This window comes from Prinia subflava, chromosome 14 (assembly GCF_021018805.1).
Source record: "Prinia subflava isolate CZ2003 ecotype Zambia chromosome 14, Cam_Psub_1.2, whole genome shotgun sequence".
Classification (NCBI taxonomy): Eukaryota; Metazoa; Chordata; class Aves; order Passeriformes; family Cisticolidae; genus Prinia; species Prinia subflava.
Genome location: NC_086260.1, coordinates 2,270,876 through 2,285,139, shown reverse-complemented (window position 1 = coordinate 2,285,139; position 14,264 = coordinate 2,270,876).

Below are 14,264 nucleotides of genomic sequence, written 5' to 3'. Positions count from 1 at the left end.
CCCTGCCCTCGCCATCAGTGCAGGGAGCCAGGCCTCGCACTGAGGAGAATAATTAAGTGAAATAATCTTTCTTTTCCGTGCCTTTCAATTCCCCAGCCCCCGCTCTGGCTTTACTCCTCCCCGGAGAGCTGCTTTTCACCGCTAGCACTGCTTTGGCCAGAAGGCTCCATAAATCACCTGCTGGAGGAGCCGGGTCTCACCTGCGGCTCTTCCCCAGCTCCTCAGCACATTCCACACCGACGGCTCAGGCACAAATCCGAGAGCAGAATTCAAACAATTAAAGCAGTTTGTAAGCTCATCCCATGGCCTGTTTGAAAGACAGGGTTAAAAATTACCCGGGCTCAAGCAGAAGGGAATGCCGTGTTTGTGATGCTCCTCTCTCAGGGAATATAAAGAACATAAGAACAGCACAGCGGGCCAGGCTGGGATGTTTTTAGCAAGATCCTGCTCTGTGGCAGTGATGGTTACGGAAGGATTTAATAACCTGACAGGTAAAGGATAATTATTCCCCCTCTTGGGAATCGTCCCCGGCAAACTGTGTCCATTTGGAGCTGTCATAGGGAAAGAATCCAGACCCTGACCCAGGAGAGTTGATCCGTGCTGCTCCCACCTTTTCCTCTCTTCTCAGTTCTGTGCCTCATCCTGGAGAAAGGTGATAACATTTCCTATATTCCATGTAGTTTTGTTTTGTTTTGTTTTGTTTTTATTTCCAAATCCTGTTCTCAGAGTACAGAAGGTGTTCATGAAGGGAGAGCACCTCACTCATCTACTTGAGCATCATGGCAGGATGCTGCTCTTGTAACAACACAGTAAAATAATGGCAACAATAATAATAACAAAAATAATTAATAAAAATACCTCTTTAAAAAGAAAAAAATAATCAGTACAATTTCAAAAACCTGCTTTTCATCGCTGTTCCCTTTCCCTTTTCCTGTTTCCTCGTTCTCCTCCTCCCTGCCAGCCCTGCAGAACATGAAATGGATTTTCCCCCCGCAGCTGGGAGCCTCTGCCAGTGGATATTGCTGCTGTGAAATGCTCTTATTTCAAGGTGCTGGCAGGGATTGTAAGACAGAGTTGAGCAAGTGAGTGAATTCCAAACTCACAAAATTACATGCCTACAGCACATCATATGGTTAATAAAATGGAAAAATCGAAGCTATGGTCCCACAAGTTCTCTCTTTTAAAGCTCAGACACCTTTAGTTTATGAATTAGTAAGCCTTTTTCATTTCATAGTCCAGAGGGAATTGCTGTTTGCTGCCCTGCTCCTCCCGGTCCTGCTGTGCTGTGCTGTCTTATAACTTTTATTTTAACCTTCTACTGCTTTTAATTTCATTTGAGGAAGAATTCTGCCTGGGAAATGCTCCCTTCCCTCCCTGCCTGACAGCAGGACAGACTAGAAATAGTCAGAAACATCATTAAAAATCAGAATTATTTTCAGCTCTCCCATTGATCATTTATAATGTTTCAACCTTAGTTTGTGTCAACAGGGTGAAGGCAAATGCAGAGCTTCTCCTGCCTTTCCATGGAGAAATCCAGGAGGAGTTTCTCCATGGGGAGGGTGCTCAGGCCTTGGCAGGGCTGCCCAGGGAGGTTTGGGGTGCCCACCCCTGGAGGTGCCCAGGGAAGGGCTGGAGGTGGCACTCAGAAAACGTGGGGACAGCTCAGACTTGATGGTCTTGGAGATCTTCTCCAACCTCAGTGATCCTGAGATTCCCAAGTGTCCCAAATGGATCAGCCATAGCTGGGGTTGCTCTGCTTGCATCCAACACGTTGGGAATCTGTTAAATTAAAAGTTGCACAAATGTTGTGGAACAGGAAACGCTTTCCTGAGCAGAGCAGAGCAGCACCAATCCTGCAAATGCAAATGCAGGGCTTCTCCTGCCTTTCCATGGAGAAATCCAGGAAGAAATTTGTCCTGAATTTCTCTGTGGGGAGGGTGGTCAGGCCTTGGCAGGGCTGCCCAGGGAGGTTTGGGGTGCCCATCCCTGGAGGTGCCCAGGGAAGGGCTGGAGGTGGCACTCAGAGCTCTGGGTGGGCTACAATGTTGGATTTGATGGTTTTGGAGATCTCCAACCTCAGTGATCCTGGGATTCCCGAGTGTCCCAAATGGAACAGCCATAGCTGGGGTTGCTCTGCATTAATCCAACATGTTGGGAATCTGTTAAATCAAAAGCTGCTTGCAGACAAATGTTGTGGAACAGGAAACGCTTTCCTGAGCAGAGCATGAATCCTGCTCCATCCCTCAATCCCAAGGATAAGTAATGCCTGGATAATGAATATCTCTAATCATTGTGATAAGAGGCTCTATCAATACTTTCAAAATGACTAATGGCATTTAACTCCCAGATTCTATTTTTATAAATAGGCTCCACTTAACTCCTTGGATAGTTGACTTTAATAAGTGCTCGTGGAAGGCTCGTGGAGCACAAACACGTTGCTGAGGCTGGGATGAAATGGTTCTCCAAGGAATACTTAGGAATACTCGCAGCAACGAGTGGTTTGCCTAATGACAGCAAACACACTTTTGTGAAGGTTTTATTTACACAGCCCTCTGATTTATTCTGGAGCTGGGGAAATTCTCCTTCCCAAACAGGCAGGCCCTGGGGAAAAGGGTATCGAACCTGCCTTTTTCGGGCCATTATTGGAGCGCATTCCTGACTGGGAGCGTTTTAGGAACAAACCATACCCGCAGCTCTGGGCTAAGCAAATGAGGCATAATCTGTGCTCAGATCGCGCTGAGCTGGGGCAGGTAAAGGTGTTTAACATGTGCCGAGTGTCAGGGCTCGGATTCACCTCCCCGCCCGGCATTTGCTGCTTATCTCTGACAATTAGTCGTGCCGAAATCACCTTGTTTATTCTCTTATCAGGGAAGGGAGACAGCTCCGCACTCACAGCTCTGCCCGCAATCTTGTTTTCTGACTTTACAGCGCAATGGAATTTATTAACCCTTCGCTCCTGCAGGTCTTTTACTTTCGGAAATTCATTCTTTAAGGCTTTTTAATGGAAAGGCAGGGATTTTTTTTTTCTTTTTTTTTTTCCTAGGATGTGTTCGGTGGTACCCCAGGGATATGTATTTCTTTTCTATATCATATATTTATAGCTTGTAAAGTTGATTAATCTCTTGAGAATCTTTACACAGACTGCATAGATGGAAAATATATAATGTCTGTTATTACTACAGACTGGGGTATCTTGGAAATTGAGATTACTTAAGAGGGAATAAGAAGAACACACCTAAAATTGTGCATAAAAATACAATATTTTGATTGTATTAGTGATAACAATTTTCCTAACAAACCCTGGTCATTTTTCATTTTGATTATAGTTTTACTCCCCCTTTCCCACCGGCTTTTCATCCTGTGATGAATTGTGGCTGTTGCTCTGCCTGCTCAAGCTCTGCTGGAGCCACGTGTATTTGGGATTTGCAGTGGTTCATTTTGAAAAGAGTTGTGTGAAAACGACCTTTATGTGTTCGGAGTCAAAATTAACCTTGGAGGAAAAGTCAAAACAACACAATCTGCATGGTTCTGATAAGTCATAAATCACAGGATGGTGGAATGGGAGGGTTTAAAGTTTATCCAGTGCCACCCCTGCCATGGCAGGGACACCTCCCACTGTCCCAGGCTGCTCCAGCCCCAGTGTCCAGCCTGGCCCTGGGCACTGCCAGGGATCCAGGGGCAGCCACAGCTTCCCTGGGAATTCCATCCCAGCCCCTCCCCACCCTCCCAGGGAACAATTCCTGCCCCAAATCCCACCTAACCCTGCCTCTGGCAGTAGCAGCCCTTCCCCTTGTCCTGTCCCTCCAGTCTCTCCCAGTCTTCCCTGCTGGCTCCTCCAGAGCCTGTTCTGAGTTTCCCTCATAAGAAGTGAATCACCCAACTCATTAACAAATTCAGCAGAATTGTGGCATCCCGCGCTCCTGATCCCTCCTGGTTTCTGCATTATTTAAATCTGTTCAGCTTTCTGTACTGGGTTTATTTTTCCTTCCCAGGGAAGCTGTGGCTGTCCCTGGATCCCTGGCAGTGCCCAGGACCAGGTTGGATGGGGCTGAAAGCACCCTGGGAGAGTGGAAGGTGTCCCTGCCCAGGCTGCAGTTCCACATGCAGTCAAAAATTAAGGTTTTAAACTCTGTTTGAGTGGAAAGACTTTATTTCTGAAGCAGTTCTTGAGAGAACAGATCAGGCTTTAGCTGTTGCTCATTAACACCTGCCCATTAAAGTGTAAATTTCAGTCAGTAACACAGAGGCACCACAGAGCTCGCTCTGAATATTTCCACTAAGAAGGGTTTTGGGGGTGAATTTCCAGGTTTGCATACAGTTTTATGCTTTCTGTCCATTGTGCTGTCCTGTAATAAATGCAGCCCTGGAGGACTCCTCTGAAGAGTAACTTCATTCCTCCCCTCCTGACAAGAGAATGATGAGTCCAGAGTGATGCTGTGTGAATTTTAGCCATCATGTTATTTAAAAATATGAATTCATTTACATTATTCAGAACTGCTAAACTTGATGGCCCTCATCCTGACGATCTTTACTTTTAATTTTGTAAAACTTGGCTGAAGGAGGGATGAAAATTCACCTGATACACTCAGTGCATCACAGGCAGCAGTGGTGGAAATCTGCTCTTCCTTCCACCCCTTCAGCTCCACAGATTTCAGCCCCATCGATTTTAAATGAGAATATTATTAATATTATTAGCACAAAGGCTACAGAATCTTTCTTTTTGCTAATTAAACCTCTCCCAATTGACATATCTCTCTTTATGAGCCCCCTCTGGAGGGTAGGAGGGCTTCATAAGAGGAAAACTCAGCAGAGGAGGGAGGATAACTCCCTGTGGGTCAGCCTGGCAGGGTGATGGGACAGGAAAAAATCACCAGCATTTCCAGGAATGGAAGTGACTGAAAATTACTCCTTTCCCTTCACATGGACAGAAGTTCCTCTGAAATCAACAGATTTTTTTTTCTACCTGACACAATTTTTTTTCTGCTGCCTGACACAAGCTTTGGATCAGCCCTGGAGTGAAAAGGAGAAATCCAAAGGTAAATAATGTGTGCAAACAAATTCACTGTGAAGTGACGTGAGATGAGAAGAGCCCAGAGACAGCACCTCTGATCTGAGCCCTCCCAGAGCTCTTCAAACACCAGCTCCTGCTCCTGCATGAAAGTTGCATCTCAGGGAGGCTTCTAAGGCAACACCACAACAGCAAAGTGATTGCCACAGCCCTGACATCACTTTGAAAACACTCAGCCTAATTCTCTCAAAATCTGACAATTAATGGAAATTTGGTTACTTGCAATCACTGGAATGAGAGAAAAAAGGGAAAAGGGTAACAAGGCAAAGCTGATGATAAATTGCAAATCTTCTGTTTTAATTTCATCAGAGTTGTTGATGAGCTTTTTGCTGGAAGTCAGATGTCCATGGACAGACAGAAATCACTGAGTCAAACCCTCAGGAATGATTCCAGCTGGCTGAGGCAGCGAGGGACCATCCCCAGGAGCTGGATAAAGCTGGATAAATCTGGATAAATCCCTCCCAACACCACGTGCTGGATTTCCATACACCGCTCAGCCACCGCACAGGGAGAAAAATGTGATTTCCATACAGGAGAGGCTGGCTGGATCAATCCCAGGAGCAGGGAGAGGGATGGGCATGGCTGAGCACTGGTTCCACACCTGGGGGTGCAGAAGAGAGCTGAAGTTTTTGGAATGTAGAGAAGAAATAAATGTCTAAGAGGTGAAAGAGTTTTAAATGACTTCTAAGGCTGAAGTTTTGCTCTCAGGGTCAAAAGGCCCCTGCACTTGCCTTGCAGAAAGGATGGCAGAAATTTTAATTGCTGGCTAGGAAAAAAAAAAAAAAGCCATTGTGGGACAATAATTCCTTGGCTTCTTTGGATAAATCAGGGCAAATTCTGGAGAGCTGTGTGTGAATACAGCCAGGGGAATCTAAACTGGAAGCAAAAAGGGAGATTAAAGCTCCAAAACAAATCTCCAAGTGGGAGGAAATGGAGTTGTCACTCACTCTGAGGCATGCTGCAGTGCCTGGGACAGCAGAGGATGCGAGGTTTGCCTCTCTAGGCTCAGCTTATCCCAGCTTAGGAACAGCCTAGAGGCAGGCTTGGTGTGAAACCCTCGGGGACCACCAGTGGAATATCAGGATAAAAACCTGCTGGGCTGTGCCTCTGTGCTGGGACAGCCCCGTCCGGGGCTCCTCATCAGGCTCTGCAAAATCCCTGCATTTTCTTAACAAATTGGACCATTAGCTGCAGAAATAAAACACAGCACGTGGAGGAGAAAACCTTACTCCCCGAACAAAGCAAACACGCTCTGATTAATTTGCTTTCTTTCGGAGCTGACAGCAGAGGTCAGCGAGGAAGACAACAGCAAATCCCATTTTCTCAGCGTGGTTTCGGGTTGTTTAGGGAGGTCACTGCCAGCAATCACCCACCTGGGCACTGAAACGTTACCTCGAATTACCTGCAAGTCCCGGCCACTTTTTATCCAGCTGCTTTGTTGTCACATCATGGGAACCATCGTTTGCACCTTTGGGAAGCTTTTTCCTCAGACACGGGATTTTCTGTTTTCTGGGTTTCTTTTTCCTCCATAAGCTTTCATTCTGTGATAATTGTAATCACAGAATCACAGAATTATAATGCATTATTATTATTATTATTAATTATAATATAATAATATAAATAACATAATAATAATTAATAGTAATAGTAATAGTAATAGTAATAGTAATAGTAATAGTAATAGTAATAGTAATAGTAATAGTAATAGTAATAGTAATAATAATAATAATAATAATAATAATAATAATAATGTTGTGCTGTGGTTTCCCATTTCTGGAAGTGCCCAAGGCCAGCTTGGAAGCTGTCCCTGCCCGTGGAAGAAGTTTGGAACTGGATGAACTTTAAGGTCCTTTCCAACCCAAATCATTAATTCTATGAAGTGGGGGAAAAAAACATTACAAAAATAAAATTCCATTGATTTTAAACAGCTTCTCTAATCCATTTTTTTTCTTTATACTCATTATTACATTTTTATTTACATATTGTATATTTTGAGGAACTCATCCCTACAACACTCCTACAATAACAATTTAAAGGAAGCATTGGCTGGCTCAGCATTAAATTTGCTCTTCAACCCTCATCCTCCACCTCTTCCTTCAAAGCTTCTTGCTCTCCACACTCCAGAAACCCTGAACATTAGAAATAACATTCAGACCACAATTAGCTTTTTCCAGAAAAAATAAGTTTAAATGTAATACAGTGATGGGAACTTATCATTGTGGTTTTAATAGAGTCAATGAATTATAAAAATTGAAAAAACACAAGAAATTAGCATTCATTTTATAATATAATTTGTATTTGTATAGAAAGACTTATAAAGAATAAAGATGTTGCTGGTTAGATTTTCTCCAGTGAAGTATTGCTTAATTTAGACATATTAAACATGCCCCTTTTTTTTTTTTTTTTTTTTTTTTTTTTTTTTTTTTGTTAAGTCAATAAAAAATACAAACTATGGAACTGGGTGGATTATTTTTGTCACTTCTGCAGTGCAGCAGAGAAGTCTATTTGTGGAGAACCAGAGCCCTTCTTTGATGTGGGTGCTCTTAAACAGCTTAATTGCCAGGCAGATGGTAAGAAACAACACGAAAAAAAAGAAAAAAATCAACCCTGATGAAACAAAACCCTGCACAAAGGTGGAAAATTGCTTGAGGAATGCTCTGGTCTCACAGGGAGAAATCTTTCTGTTTGTAGCTGGTGACTGCAAACTGCAAGGCTGTGATGAGGCTTTAATGCAGAAGAGGTAACACGATGTAGCTGATGGAAACATCAACGCAGCGAGAGGGCAACAGCGAGGAGGCGCCTCCAAAGGAGAATTTCAGATCTTCAAACACGCCCAGGCTGCAGCAGCAACAACTGGGGGAGGAAAAGCTTCAGTGTTCCTGCAAAACGTCCAAAGGATTTTATCAAATTTCTTCGGGGTTGTTAACATCGTGGGCTGCAGACAAGTTCGGGTTCTTTATCGGGTTCCCAGTTCTGGGTGCAGTGTGACGTTGTGGGGGAATTTGGAATGGGAATAAACAGGGCCTGCAGTCCAGAGGGACTGGAGAACCTCCCCTGTGGAGAGGGGAAGGGAAGGAAAGGAAAAGGGGCAAAGGAAAAGGGGCAAAGGAAAAGGGGCAAAGGGCAAAGGGCAAAGGGCAAGGGGCAAGGGAAAGGGGAAGGGGAAGGGGAAGGGGAAAGGAAAAGGAAAAGGAAAAGGAAAAGGAAGAGGAAGAGGAAGAGGAAGAGGAAGAGGAAGAGGAAGAGGAAGAGGAAGAGGAAGAGGAAGAGGAAGAGGAAGAGGAAGAGGAAGAGGAAGAGGAAGAGGAAGAGGAAGAGGAAGAGGAAGAGGAAGAGGAAGAGGAAGAGGAAGAGGAAGGGGAAGGGGAAGAGGAAGGGGAAGAGGAAGGGGAAGAGGAAGGGGAAGAGGAAGGGGAAGAGGAAGGGAAGGGAAGGGAAGGGAAGGGAAGGGAAGGGAAGGGAAGGGAAGGGAAGGGAAGGGAAGGGAAGGGAAGGGAAGGGAAGGGAAGGGAAGGGAAGGGAAGGGAAGGGAAGGGAAGGGAAGGGAAGGGAAGGGAAGGGAAGGGAAGGGAAGGGAAGGGAAGGGAAGGGAAGGGAAGGGAAGGGAAGGGAAGGGAAGGGAAGGGAAGGGAAGGGAAGGGAAGGGAAGAACCACAACCTTGATTGTCACCAGGGGATTTCACCTCAGCCCAGGCAGGGCATTAGGAGTGAATTACCCCTGGATTGAATCAATAATCAATGGAAAAGACCAGGTATTTAGAAAATAGATCACAATAATCATGCCAAGAAAAGAAGTGGAGTTTTATTTTTTCTGCAGAATGATTGTAAGAGCAAAGAAGAAGAAGAACCTGGCCTGAAAGTGAAAATCCAAATGCAGGCTCGCAAATCCTTCTGGTGACTTCAAAGTCTTTAAACTTTCTAAACTGTAGGTGTGGGCAGGGCGGATATCCTGCTTCTGAGACATCACAATTATCATTTTAGGGACTTTTTTCTACCTTTGCTGTTTCATAGACTCATAGGAAGGGTTGGAAGGAACTTAAAGCCCATCTTATCCCAACTCCCTGCTATGGGCAGAGACACCTTCCACGACACCACCAGACCATGGCTAAATCTAGGAAAATGGTAAAAAAATAAAAATAAAAATTAAAAATAAATTTAAAAAATTAAAATTAAAATTAAAATAATAATAAAAAATAATGCAGTTATAACTCCAGATAAGGGCTCTGTGATTGAAGTGTTGCTGTTTCAGGAAAGGGAAATAATTTCACATTTTGTGGGAAGAAGGAATAAAGGTAAAACCTGGACTTGGATGCGAAACTGCTTAAAGATCCTCAAATAAATATATTTACAGCATTATTGAGATCATTGTATGACAGGTTTTGACCACTGGCAATGGAACTGAGAGCTCTTTGTAGGGTTCTCCATCCAAATCTCACAACTGCCAGACGCTAATCTCAGGTCCGTGTCACGCCTTGTTTGTTCCACGGAAAACGCCGCTGTGATGCTCCCCACGCATCCATTATCCACACTTTTCCTCCCTCTCCTTTTCCCGAGGTTCTCCCAGATATATCACCCTTCCAAGATTAAAATCTAGGCCCAAACCCTCGAAGCAATCACGCAGACAACAAGCAGTCGTCTCCTCAGAGAAGACATTTCAGCAGAAGTGGCGGATGGGAAAGCGATGGGAGATCGCATGGCGGGGACGAGGCCCCGCCTGTCCTGCAGGAGGGATCAATACCTGCACAAACACCCCCTCCCCGAGCTCCGTGGAGCTGCAGGGCTTTGCTGCAGATTTTAATGGAAAGGCAATTGGACAATATGGATTTTTCCTTCCCCTTGGGAAGGGGTGAGTTTAAAGAGCCAAAGTAAAACAAACGAGGGGAGGAAACGGCGGCCTGGGTTTGTTTGCTGCTTTTGTTTGAAATACAATGCCACTGAGTTTTTTGGTGTCTTTGAGTACATTTTTGGTGTCTTTGAATACTTTTTTTGGTGTCTTTGAGTGAATACTTTTTTTGATGTCTTTGAATACTTTTTTCGGTCTCTTTGAATCCTTTTTTTTGGCAGGTTTTCTGAATAAGAATGAGTAAACAGAGAGAAAGAAGCTGCTGTTGAGGTCTTCAAGAATTGGATTTTTGGAGTGTATTATGCCTGTTTGTGTTCTAATGACTGGGAATGACATAAATGAATTTTTTTTGGTTTTTTTTTACAGATAAAGTGTTCTAGTGAATTAATCCTAAATCACTTTATACAGGCTTTGTTCTCACATGTACTCAAACAAGTCACGGTGCCTGGGATCACCACATTGGCATTTATTACTTATTTTAAAAGGCAGGAGGCAAGATTCTTAAAACATTTTATGTCATTATGATCCCACAACCAATAAAAAGTGAGGAGGGTTTTTTTTTTTCCATCACAAAGAGACAATTTCAACTTAAATATGAACAGCAAGAGACTTTGCCTACAGTGCCACCAGAGCTGGGATTCCACTGAGAGCTCTCAATGAACTCCTCATTTTCCAAGGGTGTTCAGGGCAGAAATCAGCTTCTCCCAGGCCTGATTCGTGCCTGAAGCTGTCCAAGGAATTTGGGTATTTTTAAACCATAGCTGCACATGGGAGGGGATGGGTAAACTGTGCTCTGCATAAAGCCTTGCCTGCAGTCCAACACAAACCAGGCTGGATCTTCAAACATCCCAACATTTCCAACAAGAACAGAATCAGAAAAAGGAACACCTGGGAGATTATGGATCAAAATCTCTGTAATTTTCAGATTTTACTGCATTACAGAAGAAATGGAGGGAATTTTTTCTTTTGGGTGCAGTTACCAAAGACTGCAGAAGACAAGAAGGTCAGAAAAGGATTAAAATAGAATAATTTAAGAGTCTTATCATTAACCACACTTCTTTTATGTTATTAAAAGCAAATCCATCGAGGTTAACATTAAAAAATGTTTTCTATGAAGTTTGCTTGATTTTAAACAGAAATAATTAAATACTGCTGTCTCAAGAAACAAATCCTTCTCAAGATCAAATATCTCCTTTAAGGTATAGAGGGGATTAAGAGCTATTGCAAAAATGTTCATGTAATTCTATTTAAAGCCATGAATTATGCAGGTAGCAAAATACCTATAGCAAAAATAGAATATTAGTAAAAAAAGAAAAAAAACATAGGTGACATTTATAATGTGAAATACAGAAGAATTTAAAATACAGAAGAATTCACCCCTTGGTGCATCCCACAGCTCTCAGCTGCAAGTGACAAAGTTATAGGATCCTAAACACTAAAAAGGGAAATTTAGATTTGGAATAAAAGAATTTAAATGGGATTTTTGCCTACCAGAGCCCTCCAAATCAGCACAGTGCACCGTTTGCACTAACAAATGGTTGTTCTACAAGGCAACACACATGATGTGCTGACACATTATTTGACATTATTGACAGGGAAGTGATGCTTTGTTAGAGTGAAAACTGGATTTTTCTAAATCAAAGAACAGTGTTTTGTTTACTGGTAACCACCTTTACCTTTCACTCTGAGTTCTGGTCAATATTTTGGGGTATTTTGAACATCTCCTGGTCTTCAGAGGAGCAGATAATCTGTGAGTTCAGAAATCAGAGAATTGCACCCTGTGACTGCGGCTCTGCCAAACTACCATGGGAAAACGTTCCACATTGGTGCCTCATTGCCTGGTTACACTTTGCCCTGGGTATTTTTGGAAAAAAAAACCCAAAACAACAAATAATCAAACAAATAAAAACCAAAACAAAAACCTCCTAAAGATCCAGATCTCAAGTCTTTCCCCTGGAAGGGCCAGGATTTCCCTATAAAATTGGAAGATTCCTATTTCATGGGTGAATTCTGAAGATAAGTAACACTCACAAGGTCTTTTGATGTATTCATGAGTAAAGTCTGTGGATTGCTCTCAGTAATTTCATTGGGATTCAAATTGGAGCTTGATTTCCTTTCCTAAAATTTATATTTCTTGCAGTTCTTTTTAAGGCTTCCGGAGGGGAAAAAAAGAATTGAAGATTGTAAACCAAGAAGAAAGAGTCTTAAATCCTTTGGTTCTACTTTTGTTCTAATGGTGGGGACTATCACAGAAAGGAAGGTTTTATGGCTAAAATATCATTAGCTGCTATCACTGAGGTGCTCAGGACGTGCTATAAATTTCCCTTAACTGCTGCTGATCCTTAAATATAATCCACATCTAAACCTCACATCTAATCAGCCGACTAATCAGCTTTTTAATCAACATTTCACAAGTGGTCTTGACCTCCCTGAGACCACGGCTTTACCAGTGATCCCGAAGGCATTGCTCCGAGATGGGAAAATCCTGGGCAGCGTGTGAGGCTCGGAGTTGGGGTTTTTATTCAGTGTTTTGACCTTGAAACCTCAGAATTCATCAGATTTGTCAGTGACAAGAGTAAGATCAGGTCCAGGGCTCTGGGGGATCCTGTGGCAGTCTCGTTTTGGGGTCAGAAGGAGCCACCAAGGGGCAGAGCTGGCAGCTCCAGCAAAGGGAGGATCCCAAGGGATGATCCCTGAGGGCCCAGGGGTTTTCCAGGGTTGACAATGGCTCTGGGCAGGACAGAGCCAGCACTGCTGCCCGGGAATTTGGCTCCACATCTGGATTTCTGCACAGCTGCCCCTAAAGGGAGCTGCTCCAGAGGGGGGTGTCAAGATTTCGGGGCGTCTTCATTGGAGACTGTGGTGATTCTACTCTTACATGAATTAATTTCGCTCCAAGTCATCACAAAGTGCAGATAAAGTGTTTAAGTAGGGGGTTGTACCCAGGGATAGCCTGAGTGACCATTTCCCCTGAGTTAATCACAGTCCTCAGGGCTGTTCTCAGTGAGGGATTTTGACACAGGGGATGCAAGGTGACTCCTCTTGTTCCTCCTTCATTTGGTGCCCCCATCCCTGGGAGTGTTCCAGGCCAGGCTGGACAGGGCTTGGAGCACCCTGGGGCAGTGGAAGGTGTGGAACAAGATGGACTTTAGGGTCTTTTCCAACCCAAACCATTCCTGTGGTTTCAGCAAGGGTGATACTAATAAATTAATAATTAGATGAATACACAGATCTTAAGGATGGAGCACCAGCCATTACCAGAGATACACAGAGGATAAAATATTCTGTTTACCAGCTGAAATAACAATCAGGCTGATTTAGGTTATCAGCACTCTCATAGCACAAAAATTAAAACGAGCTGCTGTGAAGTTAATTTGGGATGTTTGTTTTTTTCACTACGCTTTATGCACCAAGAGGAGAAAAATGGGTGGAACAATTTTCATAAACAAGTTGAAATCGCTGCTGTTCAGGAAGTACCAGGGAGAGCTCTGGGTGGAAAAGGATCTGGGAAATCATTCCTGTCTTCTCTTGCAGAAGTAGGCTAAGGAGCTGGGAGATTTCATCCAGGATGAATGCACTGGTAGAAAGTTAAATCAATTTTTTTGGGGATTTAAGTGTGGCTGATAACTCCTTGTGCCATTTCACAGTGATGGAATGATTTGGGTTGGAAGGGACCTTAAAGATCCCCCAGTTGCAGCCCTCCACATGGGCAGGGACATCTCCCACCATCCCAGACTGCTCCAAACCCCACCAAGGGGCTCCTCAACATTTCAGGTTGAAGTTGCAAAATCTTTTTAATAGACCAGGTGCAGGGCTGACTTCCCCAAAATGTAAAATTTAATTAAATTTCAGCTTCTCAGAACAGCAGTGGCATGGGCTCAAGGCAGATTATTCGAGGACATGGATTCCTTTGGATCTCAGTGCTCAATGCTGGAATCAAAAGGAAAGGTCCAGACTTAGTATCGGGAATAAAAAAAATCTTATAAAATGTCCCTCATTTAATAGAACCATTAAGGTTTGAAAGGACCAAGATCATCATGTCCAACCTCTCCTCACACATTTTGCCCAACAGTTGAAACTGCAAATTGATGGAAGAAGCAGCACAATTTCCAAGGGAATGTTTCACATAATTGTTTTATCCAGTGCATCTCCATACAGGGAAATGCACATCAGCCAAGCTCTTCTTTTATGCAGGGAACACAACCAAGCTCTGACCTCACTGACATTTAGGGGGTTTGATCACTGGCACTAAATGCTTAACAAGCAGAGATTTGATTGTGTGGCACAAAGCCTGCATAATTTATTTTTAATAGTCTGATAAAATCCCTTGCATGGGTGAAAGGTGCACAAGGA